A 17916-nucleotide genomic window follows, 5' to 3' on the forward strand; every position below is an offset into this window, starting at 1 on the left:
ATACTTTTGCCACTCACAAATATGTAATATTCAATCATTTTCCTCAATAAATAAATTACCAAGTATAATATTTTTGTCTCATTTGTTTAACTGGTTTCTCTTTATCTACTTTTAGGACTTGAGTGAAAATCTGATGATGTTTTAGGTCAAATTTATGCAGAAATATAGAAAATTCAAAAGGGTTCACAAACTTTCAAGCACAACTGTAAAGCAACAGAGAACAAGATAAAAAAACACGAGCACATTACACCTGAAGCTAGAATACTACAACAATCTCAACTCTGTCATTTGAGCAACAGCTGTCCTGTAGGAGAGGCACTACGCAGTGCCAAAAAGATGCGTTTTCAAATGATGCCTAAAGACAAGTAAATTGGGCACAGTTGAGATAGCTAAAGAGAGATCATTCCACAGCATTGGAGCAGAGCACAAACAGAGAAGCATTGTCCAGTCTTGGCACATCTGACAAGAGGAGGAACCACCAGCAGAGAGGCAGAGGTAAATCAGAGACGTCTGGAGGGGATGCAAGGAGAGACCAAGGACTGGAGATACTGAGGAGCAGAACCATTCAGAGAACTGTAGGTCAAAATAAAAATGAGGAACAGGATCCTTGCAGCATCAGCAGACTAAAGGAGAGGAGCAGTAGGAGTGAAGCAAGGAACAGAGAACACCAGTCGAGCAGCCGCATTCTGGAGGAGCTGGAGAGGTCTGATTGAAGCTGATGGAAGTCCCAGCAGGAGAGTACTGCAATAGTCCAGCCAGTTCCTGGATGAGGAGTTGTGTGTCATACTTATTGAGGATGGGTCGAATCCTTTGAATAATATGAGGAAAGAAACGGTAGGACTGGGTCATTGAAGATGTACTGGATGTACGATGAATGAAGGTGAGGAGTCCAGAGTCTCGCCAAAATTCCTGACCCTGACTGATGGTGAAAGTTTGACATCTTCCAGGGTGATGCCTTAGAGACAAATCTGAGGAAGGATAATCAGAGGGCAAGTACAAGATATCGGACTTTGAAAGATTAAGGTTTAAGGTGAACATCATTCATCCACAAGGAGATGGCAGAGAGAGAGAGAGAGACAACTGGAGATCTGGGCCAGAAACCCGCGGACTCTAGGAGGTGAATGAGAGTAAGGTCTGTGCGTCATCAGCGTGAACGTGGTAGGAGAAACCATGAGAAGACATCACATTGCCTAAGGAACAAATCACAGAGATACGAGAAGTGGAGTTAGTACTGATCCTTGAGGCACGTCTGTAGTAAGTTTCTGTGGAGAAGACAAGGAGTTCGACTGGTAGACTAAAAAGGATCAGTCCAAGAGGTAGAACTTGAACCAATCCAAAGTTGAACTGCTAATTCCAAGTTTACTAAGGGAAGAGATGAGCAGAGACTGGTTAACCATCAAAGGCTCATGAAAGGTCAAGGAGGATAAGGAAAGAAGAAAGAGAAGCAGCTCAAGGAGATCTAAGGTGTGACCTCGGTAAAGTGATCCTTGCGGAGTGCAGATAGAAGTGGATCTAGTAGATTGAAATGAAGAGAGTTGAGTTGTTTATGGACTGATGTATTCTAGAGCTTTGGACAGGAATGGCAGAAGGAAGACAGGGATGGTAGTTTGCAATGGCAAATGAGTTGTCAGTCGTCACTGTTTAAGTCAGATAACCTCCCACAGCCCTAATCTTAAGCACAGTGCAATTGGCCATATGTCGTAACATCACTGAAGTATAAAGCAAAGCAACAACCTCATCGATGAAGCGGAACTGTGGAGGCCTGCAGCTCGACTCTATTGGACATTTGCGTTAATCTAAGATTTCTGCTCCAAATAGCACCATTTTCCTACTCTGAGAGGCCTGATAAATACGGGACTTTGAAGTTCACTGCTTTAGCCACTAGGGGGCCACACTGGTAACATACGACTTCCAGTGCTGCGGATCAAGTGAGTGCTGAAGGACTTTTGATTTGCACACTTCAGACTGGGAGGCCCGGATAAGGAGGTGACTTTGGGGATTTGGGATGCCACCCTGCGCTCATCTCTTTCCTATCTGCCGTTATATAATTGTTTTATTCTGCAGACACGTAGATGAATATTGCCTTTTTTTTGGCAAGAACTGTAAGTTGTTACATTTCAAAAATAACATTATTCCATTGACACATCCATTTTTAAACCAGCTTAATCCAGTTGGTGGAGGCCGAGGCCTCAAAGCGGCCCTCGGATGGATTAACCAGGCTTGAAACATTAACATTTGCTTTTTTTGCTGTGGTTTCAATGAAGAAGCCTCAATCAATGGCGTTCATCAAAAGTAAAGCGCTGGCTGAAATCGTGAAGCTGTCAGCCGTGGGCGCCGCACACACTCGGCGGCCGACGGCAGCTAATCTTAAACACAGAGACGTGAGTCCCCCCAGACCTCGAGGACAGCAAAACGTTTGATCAGAGCTCCCAGGATTCGATAGATCGCTTTGTTGTCAAAGCCAGAATGCCTCTCTGACCTAAGGCCTGCTGACTGGCACCGTCAGCAGGACGCGTGTGCCAATGTTCCGGCCCACTTGGGGGGCTATGCTCTGCCCTTTGACGGCGCAGCCGACACCACGTAATCTCCATTCATCCCAGTGGAGGCTCCCTGCAGGCCGCCCTCCCCACCCACCCCAGTACAGACAGCCCAGGCTATTGACCCACGCGGTCACCTGAGCTCTGACCGCTGACCCCTCCTGAATATTCAGATAGGCCATGGAGCACAAGTTCAAATGATTTTCCTCCCCTTTCAAAGCCCTGTTTTCCTAGTGAGCTGATTACAAATGACAACATTACAAGGGGGTTTAATGAAGATTCCACAAACAATCTGCTCATCCCACGTCGAGGAGAGGGGTGGCACAGCGGTGCGGGCGCTAGCAGCAGGAGAACATTGAAAAGGTGGGCCGCAGAAATCACACTGCTGCAGTCATCCGTTTGCTCCTTCGTTCAATCAGTCAACAGCTTACAATGAAGTCACCTGTTCTTGTCCCTTTTGTCCACCCAGTCCATTCAGTTACTAAGCCGGACCACATATATGCGTTATAGCTCGCATGTTATTTATTTGGATCACATAAAGACGCACTATAGCTCACGTTATTTATTTGGATCACATAAAGACGCGCTATAGCTCGCATGTTATTTATTTGGATCACATATACGCGTTATAGCTCGCATGTTATTTATTTGGATCACATAAAGACGCGCTATAGCTCGCATGTTATTTATTTGGATCACATAAAGACGCGCTATAGCTCGCATGTTATTCATTTATGTTATTTATTTGGATTCCAAATAAGTTTTGATTACCAGTCAACAGTTGATACCGTTTGCGCCACCGAAGCAGTCATAGTAAATGCGTGTCAGTGTCGCACCCTAACACGTGTTTTTTTTTCTGCAGTTATATTTTTGAATAGAAGCGCACTTGTTCTGTTATATTTGTACCTTTTGTGCAAGTGTTTATTTGATATTTCGAAAATCAGGCTTAACACATTATACACTTCACGTCTACATTTTGTCAATTATTACTAAAACATGAAAAACGTTTCTGTTTTAACGATGTGTTTACTGTACGTAGATCGTTGTAGACACGGAACACACATGAAATGCAAGTTGTTCCAAATAACGATATAGTATTTATAAAAGGTGACATTTTGCTCGACTTCTCACTCTATACAACTCTAAGCAACTGACACGCAGGTAAACAGACTTGAGCTGAGAAAACTGTGCGCCTGTGGGGGATGTGACAGCAGACTGCTTGCTGTTTGCTGCTTATCAACACATTTAAAGGACAAAAGACGCTGATGGAGAGGTGCGAAGTGATTTAAGGTGGGACGGATCTACAAGTTTTTTCGTAGGCTCTGGTAATTCTAGTGTTAACAATCCTGAGCATTGGTCTTTCACAAGACACTTTCAACAGGCCAAATTTAGATCAGTCAACAAACCCAACCTGAATGTCTATGATGTACAGTACAAGAGGAAATCACATATAGACACAAAGATAACATGTAAACTTCGCAATGACGGTGACCCTGGTCAGGATTCAGAAATGGCTTTCTTCATCAGGTGCTCCAATACACACACAAAATTGAAGTTGTCACATCACCTAACTGGGTTCTCCTCAAGAAGCAGCAAACATGTCACCTGAATACAGAGAAGATATGCAATCTCTACGTTAACAGTGGCCAAGCTGGGAACTGAACCCACATTACTGGAGCTGTGAATCATCAGTGTTGAGCCCTGCTCCACCATACCACCTGATTAATCCACATTGTTAGTATACTGAAAAGTTTCATATTTGCACTGTTATAACTGTCGCATTGTGCTTTAAGAATGCTGGAACTGTATCTGATCCCACATGCACTTAAAGAACATACAGCAGGAGGTGTCCTGTTGACGCTGAAAAAGTTTCCAACTTTGGAATTTCACATTAGGGATACTCGACCTGTACTTCCGCAGTCTACCTTATCTGTCAAGCTATTTCGCAGTCACTAAATGCACCACTCGCTAAAATTTGTTTTTTTTGGGGGGGATGTAAAACAAATGATTTCTCCCTAATGGTTCATTCTCTTTTCCGCAGCTGCGTACCACGGGTTTCCCGTAGCACATCGGTCAAATCCGTCCTGTTTAATAGCTCCTCATGCATATCTGTGATGTGACATGTGTACGTTTTGCACAAAGACCTACAAAACGCACCATCGTGTACATCTCTGTTTTCTGCTACCACTCAGGAACCCACCCTTTGCCATTACCTCTCAACAGCCCCTTCCTGTTTCTAGATCCCTAAAAACGAGCTCAAGATCTTTATGGTGCAATCACTGTGGAGGGATGTCTGAAGTGTGGTTTCTGTCACTTTATTAGTGAGGTCTCCTGATTTGACACTCTTTATAAAGTCAGTATGGCCCAATAGTGGTTAGGATAGTCAGCAATTTGACATTGCCTTTACTAATGAGGACTCCTACAATTTTTGTAAAATTACTCAGAATTACACGAAAGGCAGTGTGTCCACATAGTGGCAATCGTAAACCAAAGCTTTAAGTTAGCTTTACCAGTGAGCAGTACCGCCGCTCCCTATATGCAGAGTACGCAGTCTGCGTAGGGCACCAACTCCCAGGGGGGCACCATCCCAGCTGCTCAAAAAAATCGTTTTAATATATTATAATAATAAATTAATATTAATAATATACATATACAAATAAACAAAAATATAAACGTATATATTGCATTTTACGGTGAACGCAGAGTAGGCTAAGCACACGTGATGATGCGTGCGGCATGCCCTCACCTCTGTTACGGCTGCCTATTTGGCCAAAAATGATAATAATTGAACAATATGCCTGGTCCTGGAAAGAGACATCAACAGTCCGGCGCGAGAAACGAAAAGAAAAAAAGCCCAAGATGAAGCCCGTGCATCACTTTCAGGTACGTTCATAATCCTGTGAAACTTTATTTTATTCTGTCGACGTTAATAATGTGTTTTAATATCGGTAATAATTTCACGACTAACGCATCTTTCTTAATATGAATACAAGCAGTTCTAAATAAACAAAATGACTTAAAATGCATTATATTAATTATGATTATTGATTAATAATGACCATATGGTGTAATTAAGTAGGTGTTTTTTTTATTATTTTATTTTTACTTCCGTAATATTTGGGGGAGGGGGCACAAAAGTAAATTTCTGCTTAGGGCACCCATTTGGCCAGCAGCGGCCCTGCCAGTGAGGACTCCTATGATTTTTTATAGCACTAGTTTGAAACTTTTCAAACGTCAGTGTGGCCCCCTAGTGGCCAGGGTGTTCAACTGCTTTAAGTTAACTTTCCTTAAGAGGACTCGCATTGATTTTGGAAATGCCAGTCTGAATCTTTAAGAAACGGTAATGCGGCCCCCTGCTGGCTGAGGTGTTAAACTGCCTTGCACTAACCTTACTAATGAAGTGTGGAAGATCACCCTCGAAACAGACAGACACCGAGACAGCCAGTGTCCAAAACACACACGTTTTATTATTTTTCGCTCTGTACAGACAGCATAGTGCACCGATCACTCACAGTCTTTTCTTTAATTCTCTTTTCCTGCCGCCTCCACTCCACTCTTGCAAGCTCCGTCCTCTTCCACCTGACTCCGGCTTCCTGAATGGAGTGAGGCGGCCCCTTTTATGGCACACCCTGATGTGCTCCAGGTGCAGCCTGATGATCCCTCCTTGTGTGGTGGAACTGCTGCCCTTGCACCTGGAAGCACTCCGGGCATACCTGGTCCCTCTTCTGGCAGCACTTCCTGGTATGGCAGAAGTACTGCAGTCCATGGCTCTGGAACCATCCAGGCGCCCCCTGGCGGTGGCCACGGACCCCCACAGGGTTTTATCTGTGGCCCAGATGCTGTCCAGGGGTGCTGCCCTCTTGCGCACATGAGGAGATATGGCCCCTCTCCCGGTTCTTCCCTTCTCGAGGTGTCCGGTCTGGCCAAGGTCCCTGGTCGTCTGCCACAGATGACAACTATGGCTTTCCTAACATTCTCTTGAAACGTAGTTGTGACTTCTAAAAACAGGCCACAAGGCTCAGGATCAGCCTGGCTTCAAACTCAAGAAGCAGGCCTGTACAGGGTAATATAGACATGACCGTAAAAATAAAAGAAAAATCACAAATGGAGGAGGAGAACCATAAAAACCCTGGAGCACAATAACAAAGCAGAGTTTCTTTAATATATTTAAAGAATTTATTTTAAACAAATGCAAGGTCAAAACTTGTACAAAAAATAGTTAGAAATATTTAGCAGGTAACAAAATCCAGTCCATAATTTGAATAGAAGTGTCCTAAAAAAGAACTTCAAAATTTTCACCCTTTAAAGGGTTAATATTGAAATATCCAAAAAACAGAAGTGAGAGACGAACTAACATTAACCAGAGCCACTGCCTCAGTGGCCTACTTACAGCCTGCTAGTCCTTTAAATTGGGATGGGGTGGGGCTACAGCTGTATTGTCAGGTGGCCCAGCCCCTTGGGCTCGATACACAAATAACAGGGCAAAAGCAGCAACACTGGGCATTGCACATTAATAAAAAGTAATAAATAATGAAACCAAACAATATTCATTAAGAAATAAACAGAAAGAAAACACCAGCTGGATTTACAAACTAACATGTAAAAGACAAAAAAGAGAATGCATCAAAAGAAAAGACACTTGAGCCCACCAAAAAAAGGCAGCGTGGCCCCCTAGTGGTTAGGGTGCTCAACTCCTTTGACTTTAACAGTAAGGACTCATCATTTGCCAAAAGTCATTCTGAATCATATAAAAAATGCAATGCCCCCCAAGTGTGGCTAAGGTGCTCAGCAGCTTTAAGTTAAGTTTATTAATCATTTCCCAAGCACTTGTGTGAGTCGTTTAAAAAGTCAGTGTGGCCCCCTAGTGGTGAACTGCTTTAAGTTGACTTTACTAGTGAGGAATCTTGCGATTTGCTGAAAGTCCATTTGAATCATTTAGAAAAGGCAGTGGGGCCCCTGGGTATGACGTTAAACTGCATCCAGCCCTGCAAGCAGTTCTCCAACTTGCAGGGAAATCATGGAGGTTGGTAGCAGGATTGGCACTTCAGCCACCATAATAAAAAAAACTTTACAAAGCTACGAGACTACAGAATGGACTCCTTTTTGCTCTCCGTGGGAGTAGCTCTACTGCAGCCGCCCATTGGAAGGCTGCTCGCATCATGAAGGGGATAAGGGAAATCCCTCGGGAGCCCGATCCCCGGAAGAGTCGAAACTGTTGGATAGCCAATAGGGTCAGGTCTGTTGGGGATCGGAACTGATGTGGTGCTGAGGTGTCAACCGCTGCACGACAGCACTCAAGTTCCAATTTGAGGTGGCCCATATGGGTGGGCGCATGGAACGTCTTCTATCTCCGGCAAGATGATCATCTTCCTCTGCTGTCGGAGGAGTCGTGTAAATTCCGCATTTCAGTGGAGGCACTTTCTGACTGGCCAGATCTCTGTAGGTGGATACACCTTTTATTGTTCTGGTCAGTCTGATGGCTGTCATACTCGGGGAGTAGCTGTTGCTGTAGCGGATTGGCTTCTTCCGATGGTGTCCTTTCAACGAGCGTAAATTTGAGACTCAGATTATGGCACTCCCTGGGTGCCTTGTCTGTTGTCTTAGTGTATGCTCCGACCGTGGTGAGTGATGTCTCGGCGAGGGAGACATTTTATTCGCAGCTTTGCTCAGTGGTTGATGGGTGCTCACGAGGTGACACTTCAATGCAGCCACTGGCACTGACAGGGCTGGCTATGAGGATTGTCTCGGTCCCCATGGATCTGGTGACCGTGGTGAAAGTGGCTCCATGTTCCTTAACTTTGTAAAAGGTTCCAGCACCCTGAACCGCATCGTTGGACCTGGTACTCCAATACTGGTGGTGAGATGAAGAAGATCAATCACATCATTGTGGGCAGACGCTGGAGGCTCTTGCAAAACTGCAGGGTCTACAGAAGTGCCCAGTTTGTGAATTCTGACCACAGACTTGTTGTTGCTACTCTTAGGGTTCATCTTAAGTCCAGTAGGTTACCACCTACTAGGAAAATGAGCCTGGACTTGGCCAGACTCCAAGACCAGGCTGTTTCTAATGAGTTTGCACACAGTTTGTGTGAGGAACTTTCAGATTTGGGTACGACTGCCTATCCTAATGTGATGTGGGAGACCCTCCATAACAAGACCCTGAAGGTTGCTGAGGGTTGTGTTGCTGTTACCGGTGTTCCCAAGAAGGAGGTGTTTCATCTCGCAGGGCACCCCGGATATCATCGAGAGGAGTCGCAGTGCACGGCTCATTGGCAACTCTGGTCTGTACCGGAAACTGAGAAGGACGGCTGTGAGGGCTCTGAGGGCAGATAAGGAGACGTTTGTCAGAGGAATCTGTGAGCAAGTGACACACCATCTGTGGTCTAGCGACCCACGTCCTGCTTACAGAGGAATCAAAGCATCACGCACATCTGAATCTGTTCCTCGGAGAGTCGGCTGATGGAACGGTCCTTACGGTTGACACTGCAGTTGTGACCCGCTGGGCTGGCTACTTTGAGCAGTTGTTCAAAGCTGGGTAAGGTCCTTACTAGGGTCGTCCTCAATAGGATCCGTGATCACTTGCTCACCTACCAGCGACCGGAACAGTCCAGTTTTACGGTGAAGAAGTCTTCCATCGACTGCATCCTGTTTCTTTGCAGCCTTTCTTGATTTTCACAAAGCATTCGACTCAGTTGATCGAGCTGCTCTGTGGGACATCCTGAGGGTTTGTGGGATCCCCTTGAGGTTGCTGGATATCAAGGCCGGCCTGTACACTGGTACTGTGAGTGCTGTGCAGACTGGAGGCAGGACCTCTGCTTTTTTCCCAGTTGATTCTGGGGTTCGTCAGCGGTGTGTTCTGCTCCTACTCTATTCAATGCTTGTATGGACTGGGTGTTGGGCAAGGTGGTGGGGTGCAGCGGCTGTGGGGCATCTGTTGGTGAAGAAAGATTCACGGATCTTGACTTTGCTGATGATGTTGTGATCTTCGCGGAGTCAATGGAGGCTCTGATCGGGGCGCTCAAGAGACTGAGTGAGGAGTCTGAGTGTCTGGGCTTGTGAGTGTCCTGATAAAAACCAAAGAGCCAGGCCTTTAATGACCTCTTGGGCACGGCCATCAGCAGTGTGTCTGTCTGCAGAGAGAGTGTCGACCTCGTCGAGAGGTTCACTTACCTCGGCAGTGACATTCATGTAACTCTGGTGACTCTTCCTATGAAGTCAGTAGATGGATTGGGAGAGCACTGGGGGGTCATGAGGTCGCTGGACAGGGGTGTGTGGCGCTCTCGACATCTATGCAAAAGGACGAAGGTCCAAGTCTTTAGAGTCCTGGTGATTCCTGTTTTGCTATATGATTGCGAGACATGGAGATGAAGACTGGACTCCCTCAGTATTGTGTCTCTTTGGAGAATCCTTATGTACTGCTGGTTTGACTTTTGTGTTGCTCATGGAGTCCCGAATGAGGCACATGACCTGCATTGTGAGGGAGCGTCAGTTACGGCACTACGGCCATGTGGCGCGTTTCCCCGAGAGTGAGCCGGCTCATAAGATCCTCATTGTTGGGGGCCCAAGTGGCTGGACCAGGCCAAGGGGTCGCTCACGTAACACCTGGCTGCGGCAGATAGAGGGTCATTTATAGAGGTTTGCCTGGGGGTTTGCAAACTGGGATGCCGAGTTGTTTCGTTGTGTGGTGGGTGTGGCAACGCGCTGTACCAGTGCAGGCTCCCCAACATGACCTGACTTGAGTGGGGCCCCCTAGTGGCTAAGGTGCTCAACTGCATTAAGTAAGGTTACTTAATGATTTTATAAACACTTGTTTGAGGTTGGGAGCACACATTGATACAGAATCGTTTAAAAAATTAGTGGGCCCCCTAGTGGCGAAGGTGACAGCGCATCGTGAACTCTCTCGCGTTGTTTCCCTGGGTTACCCTGAGTGAGCCATTTAGCCATCAGCGCTCACACAAGTGCGCTGTGCCTGGTGTTGGCCTTCATAGCTGAAAGGCGCTATATCCCATACAGCTTGAGGCTCTGTAAATGTAATGCTCTCTCATTTTTTAATTTTCATTAAGGTGCTGTATAAATTTACAAGATCATAAGTCCAGTCTGTGTGTGGATTTTTAAGTTACTGTGAATGAAATTTTGGATAAATAAATAAATGTAAACCTTTAAAAATGTAAAAGGTACCAGAATTCCAAGATCTTGAGATGGATAAGCAGGTTAGGAAATGGCCAGAGGGATGCCAATTGTAAAAAAACGCCCTTGCCAATTGGAGTTCTGGAAATCAAACAGCACAGCAGTGGAGCCTGTATGCGGGCGTCACAGAGTCGGTCACACACATACAGAACGTCACATGGAGACAAGCGTGGCATGCGGAGTGAGGGACAGCTCCCGTAGGTGGCAGCCGTCTCCTTGAAACTTTTTGGCCAAGGCTGCCGCTGCCGCCAACGCCGCAGGAGGCTGGCCCGTATTTCTTGCAGAGGATGACACTGCCATGGCCAGCATCCATCAGGTAATGAAGATATTGCCAAAGTCACCTGGACTTGCCTTTTGCGCGCTGGGTTCTCACGTCAGGATTAGTCCATTTATACTGACCGCCAGTGCCCCGTGGGTCTCTGTGAAATATGACCAACCCTCACCCTTCCAGAGCCCATATTCATCAGCGACAGCTGTAGACGTGACACGGCATTTTCTGCCGAGGGCTCCTGCATCACGTGACCTGAGCAGCTACAGCAGGGAGCAACATTGCTGCCACCCGCACCTGCTGGCACCCGATCTTCTTTACTTTAACAGATAGCTCGTGACCAAAAGGGGCTTTTAATGAGCACAGTACAGGGGAGGCAGTCCGTGTTGTATTTGAGGTCATCAGGGATGGATGGATGGATGACATGGGTGCTGCCCAGCATGCAACAGTGAGGTCCATTGAGAAAGAAACACAAACGGGGACGATATGGTAGCAACTCACACTTTTCAAAACAGTGCTTAAATCCCACAGTCCTGATCTTAATAGTTTTATAGCATCAGCTCAATGGAAGGACGGAGGAAAATGTCCATGCAGGGTGACTGGGGTCCCTTATGATTCGTTTTGCCTTTCCCAGATAGCGCTTGGCCAACACGCCCTGCAGAGATGGTGTCCACTTTTCAATGATGATCTGCGCTGGTCACCGCCGTCTGCTGTCACCTCGTGGTCCGTAGCAGCGGCAGGTCAGGATGGACTTGGAAGGTGCCAGAGGGGTTCTTCAGAGGGATACCATATTGGAAACATTTTTGGTTCACTAAAGACACATCCACATGAAGGTTCCAGAAAGAACCTTTTATTTATTGGGATTAGTAACGAGCTCCATGCAGTCAAGGACCATGAATAGATGGTACAGGGTGAGCCAAAGTGAGGTAGCCCATTTCTGAAGGTCGTTGGGCGAGGTAGAGGCAGCCGAGTGGGTTGGGGTGAGTGGGGGTCCTTTGATAGGCGATCCCTTGTAGTTTTCATCCTTGGTCTGGTGTGCACTGTGCTTTCACTGTCGAAGTGTTCTTCAAAAACAACAAATCCATCATCACTACGCACCACACCTTCCGCGCGCACTTCAGCATTCCTCCTAACGCTGAGGTCCCAAATCAGAAAACAATTCTTCAGTGGGTGGCTGAGTTTAGACAACATTGAACAGAAAATCTCCAGGCCGTCCTCTGACTGTACGAACGCCTGAGAACATCCAAGCTGTAAGGGCGTCCATTTTGGAGTCTCCTAGATGTTCGGCACGCTTCTGCCTTGGGCATTTCCAATACATCTTTGATTTTGCATGAGAACCTTAATTTCCATCAATTCAAAATGATGGCAGTGCAGGAACTCACTGAGAGAGACTGGGAGAGCCGTGGAGAGTTGTGCGCCAACATTCTGCAAACCGTTCATCGAGATGCCATCATCATGTGACCTCAGCGACGAGGCACATTTCCATTTGAATAGTTGTGTAAATAAGCAAAACTTTCACTATTGGGCTGAAACCAACCCTTGTGAACGTCCTCAGAGATCCCTGCACAGTAAGCGTGTTACAGTTTGGCGCGCCATTGCAGAATTTGCCATTGTAGGCCCTTGTTGGGGGGGCAGAGCAACAGTCACCTTCACTTGAGAACGTGACATTGAAATGCTGGAGAACTTTTTGTAGCCCCAACTGGAAGAAATGGATGTGGTGGATGCCTGGTTTCAACAGGATGGAGCGACAGCTCAAATGGTGCAGAGATCCATGCTAGTTTTGCAGGAGATGTTGATCTCCCTGTACGGCGATGTTGGGTGTCCTTCACGTTCGCCTGATCTCGCTCCGCGCGATTTCTTCTTGCAGGGCTCTCTGAAGTCGAAGGTAGACACACGCCGACTTCAAAACCTCGGAGTCCTCAAGAACGCTATTCGCCATGAAATCGCCGACCAAGTCATGCGAACGTTCAGGAATCTTCTCGAAGAGTGTATCGCTCATGGAGGCCACCACCTTGAAGACATCATTTTCAAAACACAGTGAAAAAAAAATCTATTTTGCATCCCCTTTCTTGTGTCATAATGAAATTTATTTCATCCTTGTAGCGTTTTTGCACATTAAACGTTTGAAATGCGGTACTTCTTTTTGGCTCACCCTGTACTATAAAAGATCTGCAAAGTACCAGCAGGACCCCGAGTTTAAAAGGACTCTCGCTGCATCGTTCAGTGTTAGACCTTAGGCCCTCTTTAGTATTTAGGCCTGGTCATCTAGAGCACTGTTTCTTAAACTTTTTTTTTTTTATCTCGCAACCCAATCTTGCCCTTCTTTGTGTCTTTAAGACCCAGTCCATGATGGCCTACAGTCTGGCGGGTGGGAAGGAAGGGAGAGTCCTCCTTAGAGAATCACCGGCGACAGTCACAGCGGATCAATATGTCCCTTCATGAGACACTTTGCAACCCGTAGTTCAAGAAACTGTGCTCTAGAATATTTAGGCCTCATACCTGTTTTGAGTCTTTACATCTTCTTGATTGTTTAGTTTTTATGCCATCTTTGAATGTTTAGGCCTTACTGGGTAATTAGGCTTCATCCCCTTTTTGAATGTTTAGGCCTCCTAGATTATTTAAATCTTACGCTCCTTGTGGGTGTTTAGGCCCTTTTGAGTGTTTAGGCCACCTAGAGTATTTAAGTCTTAGGCTCCTACTGGGTTCTTAGGCCATCTTTGAGCCTTTGGGCCTTATCTCCCTTTTGAGTGTTTGGGCCTTCTTAATTATTTAGACCTTTGGTCACTTTCAGGTGTTTAGACCATCTTGAGTATTTAGGCCTTAGGCCAGGGGTGCCCACACTGTTTCGGCTTGTGAGCTACTTTTAAAATTACCAGCTCGAAATGATCTACCTACATTAAAAATAATATATATATATATATATATACTGAGTATACTTTATACATAAAATGTATGTTGTACCTTCCATAACTGAATGACCTTTATGGCACAATAACAATTCAATACATTTATGGTCACTACAGTATTTGGATTTAATAATCGTCATGAGGGAAAAGGCTGACTCGCATAAATAAGTAGAGCCGAATAAAGCAGTCAAGGAGCTTTTAAATTCAGCCGAGTGAAAAATGACGGCTGCCCGATTAACTGCGATTTTAGTTCCCTCTCCTTTCTCTTTCTCAGATCGCTTTTCGGAAGGAAGTCAGTTTCGTAGTTTTTATGAACAGTTTGAAAGTGCCTTTCCACATTTTCTTCTTTGGAATAGCAATGATAGATTGACAGATCAGACAAACGCACTTCGACTGTGACATTGTGTGAAAAAAAAAATCCTCTTCCAATTCCACATCCAGCCCATACCCTCCCCAAACAATTTTTTTTAAATCCCTTCTTTAGTCGATATAAATTGAAAGGCTAACTAGATCACAGCCGGAGTTTTGCAGTACAGTAGTTCGCGCATTTGATCGTGAGTGTGGGATGACAAGTGTGTTAGAAGAGAAGAGATCTCAGACTGGCCGCCCTGTATGTCAATCAAGTGGTAAAATGCCATAGGGAGGATATATGATAGACTAACGTTTAAAAAAATTTTTTTGAATGCAACGCGATCTACCTGCACTACCTTTACGATCTACCGGTCGATCGCGATCGACACATTGGGCACCCCTGCCTTAGGCCCTTTTTTAGTATTTAGGCCTTAGACTAATTTTTTTTTTGCATATTTAGACCTTGTGCCCTTTATTAGCGTAACTAGGCCTTAGGCCATTTTTTTGAGTATTTAGACCTTAGGCCCTTTTTTTTGATATTTAGGCCTTGTGCCCTTTTTTTAGTATTTAAGTCTTAGGCCCTTTTTTGAGTATTTAGGTCTTAGGCCCTCTTTTTTCTATGAGTATTTAGACCTTAAGCCCTTTTTCTTGAGTATTTAGGCCTTAGGCCTGTTTTTGAGTATTTAGGCCTTAGGCCCCTTTGACTTTTTTAAGCCAGGATGCTAGCGGCTGCTCTCGTCTCTGTTCGCTTGTCCGATCGCACAGTGGCCAGCATGCAGGTAAAGGGGGGTCATTTCAGGATGGAATGAGCCATCAGTAACATTTCACAAGGGCCGCACTGGCAATACAAGGGTTAACCCATCCCAGGGTGCCTCAGTCTCAATTTATAAAAAGCCCAAATCTTTCATAAATCAAAAGTTACAAACAGACTTTGTAATGTCATAACTCTTGTGATGGCTTTCCTGTTGATTGATTCCTATACACACATACTGTCTGATTACCATAATGTGCTCTGGTGGCAAAATTCAAGCAGGGCAGAGGGAATGAAGGAAAAAAAAAAAAAGGCACAGCGGCGCTGAAGTAAATAACAAATGGTCACGACTCCTCCTCAACGAGAGTGATTTCAATTCAATGTTCCATCATATCAACTGGGAAAGAGAGTCTTAGGGTTTGGGCAATCAATTACAGATATGTGTAGAGGCAGACACAATCATTTTACTGATTGTCACCGGTCTGAAGCAGTGACAAGGGGAAGTGATCCATCAGTCTATTTGCAGTGACACGCCGAGAAAGATGGCAGACGCTTGTAGACTAACAGGCCCCTGGACTGCTGCCTTTGCCCGCCCGCCGCAAAAACTAATTTTATTTCAAAGACACTTAACCTTTGCAGTTAGTGCGGATTTCTGGGCACCTTTAATTTGTTTGGCCCGTTTGATCCGATTTGTTTGTGAGTCCACGGCGGAAATGGACACAACGCTCATTCAATTTAATTCTGCCTGTTCTTACATTGAAAATAGGACAGAATGATAAAGACAAATGACACACATCAACCAATGAAATAAGATAATACAGTAAAAGAAATATGCATAATGAAACGATGACAAGAGGGCACCTCTAATGAACAAAGAGTAAAACTGTGAGGGCAACCAAGAAATACCAACCACCATTGGAATAAATGGCAGAAAAAAGATCCAAGTGAGGCACTGAGCAACCCACCAGGTCCAGAAACAGACCTGAGGTGTGACACTAGTCCACCACTGATTATCAATATAAATAATTAAAAAAATGTATAACTGATAAAATACATTAATAACACCAAAAAGAAAAGGTGTCACCATCATAATTATCAAGGGCATCGGATAATGACAGACATGTGGCACTGGGCAACCTACCCAGTCCAGAAATAAACTGAGGTGGGACACCAGTCCATCATTGATTATCAATTTTAGAAATAATAAAAGTATAACTGATAGAATAAATTAAAAACGCCAAAAAAGAGGGCGTCATCAACATTATAAATGAGGGCACCTGCTTGGCAAAAAATGACAGATGTGAGGCACTGGGCAGTCTGCTTGGAGCAGAAGAAACACAGGATGGGCCACCAGTCCATCATTGATTACCAATATAAAAAAATAGTAAAAGTACACTTTAACAACACCAAAAAGTGTGTCACCAACATAATAAATGAGGGCATCAGTGTGGTAGAAAAAGGTTAAAGTAAGATGCCCGGTCCAGAGAAAAACTCTGGGTGGGCCACCGAATTTCCACATAGGATTAATAAAGTTTATATAATCTAACTAGTCCATCACTGGTTATCAATATGAAAAATAATAAAAGTATAAATGATAAAACACATTAACAACACCAAAAAGTGTGTCACCAACATAATGAACGAGGGCTTCAGTGTGGCAGAAAAAGGTTAAAGTGAGATGCATGGCAGTCTGCCCGGGCCAGAGGAAAAACTCTGGGTGGGCCACTGAATTTCCCCATAGGATTAATAAAGTTTATATAATGTAACTAGTCAATCACTGATTATCAATATAAAAATAATAAAAGTATAACACATTAATAACACAAAATAAGTAAATAAAAACATAATAAATGAGGGTATTGGCGTGGCAGAAAATGACAAAACTGAATGGGCAGTCTGCTTGCACCAAAAGCAAAGCTGAGATGAGACACAAGTCCATCCATGAATATCAATATTAAAAATAATAAAAGTACAAAATGATAAAACACATTAATAGCACCAAAAAGAGGCTGTCGCCAACATAATAAGTGAGGGCATCAGTGTGGCAGAGTAAGACAGAACTGAAGCACTGGGCAGGACACCAAATCCATCACTAATTGTTAATGAAACAAATAATAAAAGTGTAAGTATAACTGAAGAAATACATTTACAGTAATAAAGAAAATGCATCACCAACATAATAAATGAGGGCATCAGCATGGCAGAAAATGCCAGAAGTGAGTCACTGGGTAGCCTGCCCGGTCCACATACAAGCCTTGGAATGGACGTCAGTCCATCACAGCTTACCAATTCAAAAACATAATCAGAATACGAGTACAGAATACACTTATGAAAATAAAGAAAAGGGCATCACCAACACAGTAAATGAAGGCATCAGCGTGGCAGAAAAAGAGAGAAGTCAATCACTGGGCAGCCTGCTCACTAGTCCTGAAGGAACAAAGCCCAGACAATCCATCGCTGATTATCAAAGTAAGGGTACAAGTGTAACTCATAAAATACTTTTATAACAACAAAGGGCAACACCTGCATAATAAACGAGGGCATCAGCGTGGCACAATACGACAGAAGTGAGGCACTGGGCAGCCTGCTCAATAATAAAGTAGCACCCAAACCTGGACAGGACACTAGTCCATTATTGACTGGAGTAACCGATGTATAAGTATACAGCAAAAAAGGGCATCGCCAACATAATAAATGGAGGCTTTAGCTTGGCATCACACTAATGTCAAGTCAGAATAAAAGAAAATTGATTCTCTTTAGGGCTGGTTCAGTAGAAAAAAAAGTAGGGCCAAACCCTGAACAGGAAGCCAAGCCATCATTGATTATCAATCTAAAAATAATAAAGAGTACAAGTATAACTGATAAAATACATTGATAACAAAAAAGGAATGGCACCACCAGTACTGCAAATGAGGGTAT

This window comes from Polypterus senegalus, chromosome 14 (assembly GCF_016835505.1).
Source record: "Polypterus senegalus isolate Bchr_013 chromosome 14, ASM1683550v1, whole genome shotgun sequence".
NCBI classification, from domain to species: Eukaryota; Metazoa; Chordata; class Cladistia; order Polypteriformes; family Polypteridae; genus Polypterus; species Polypterus senegalus.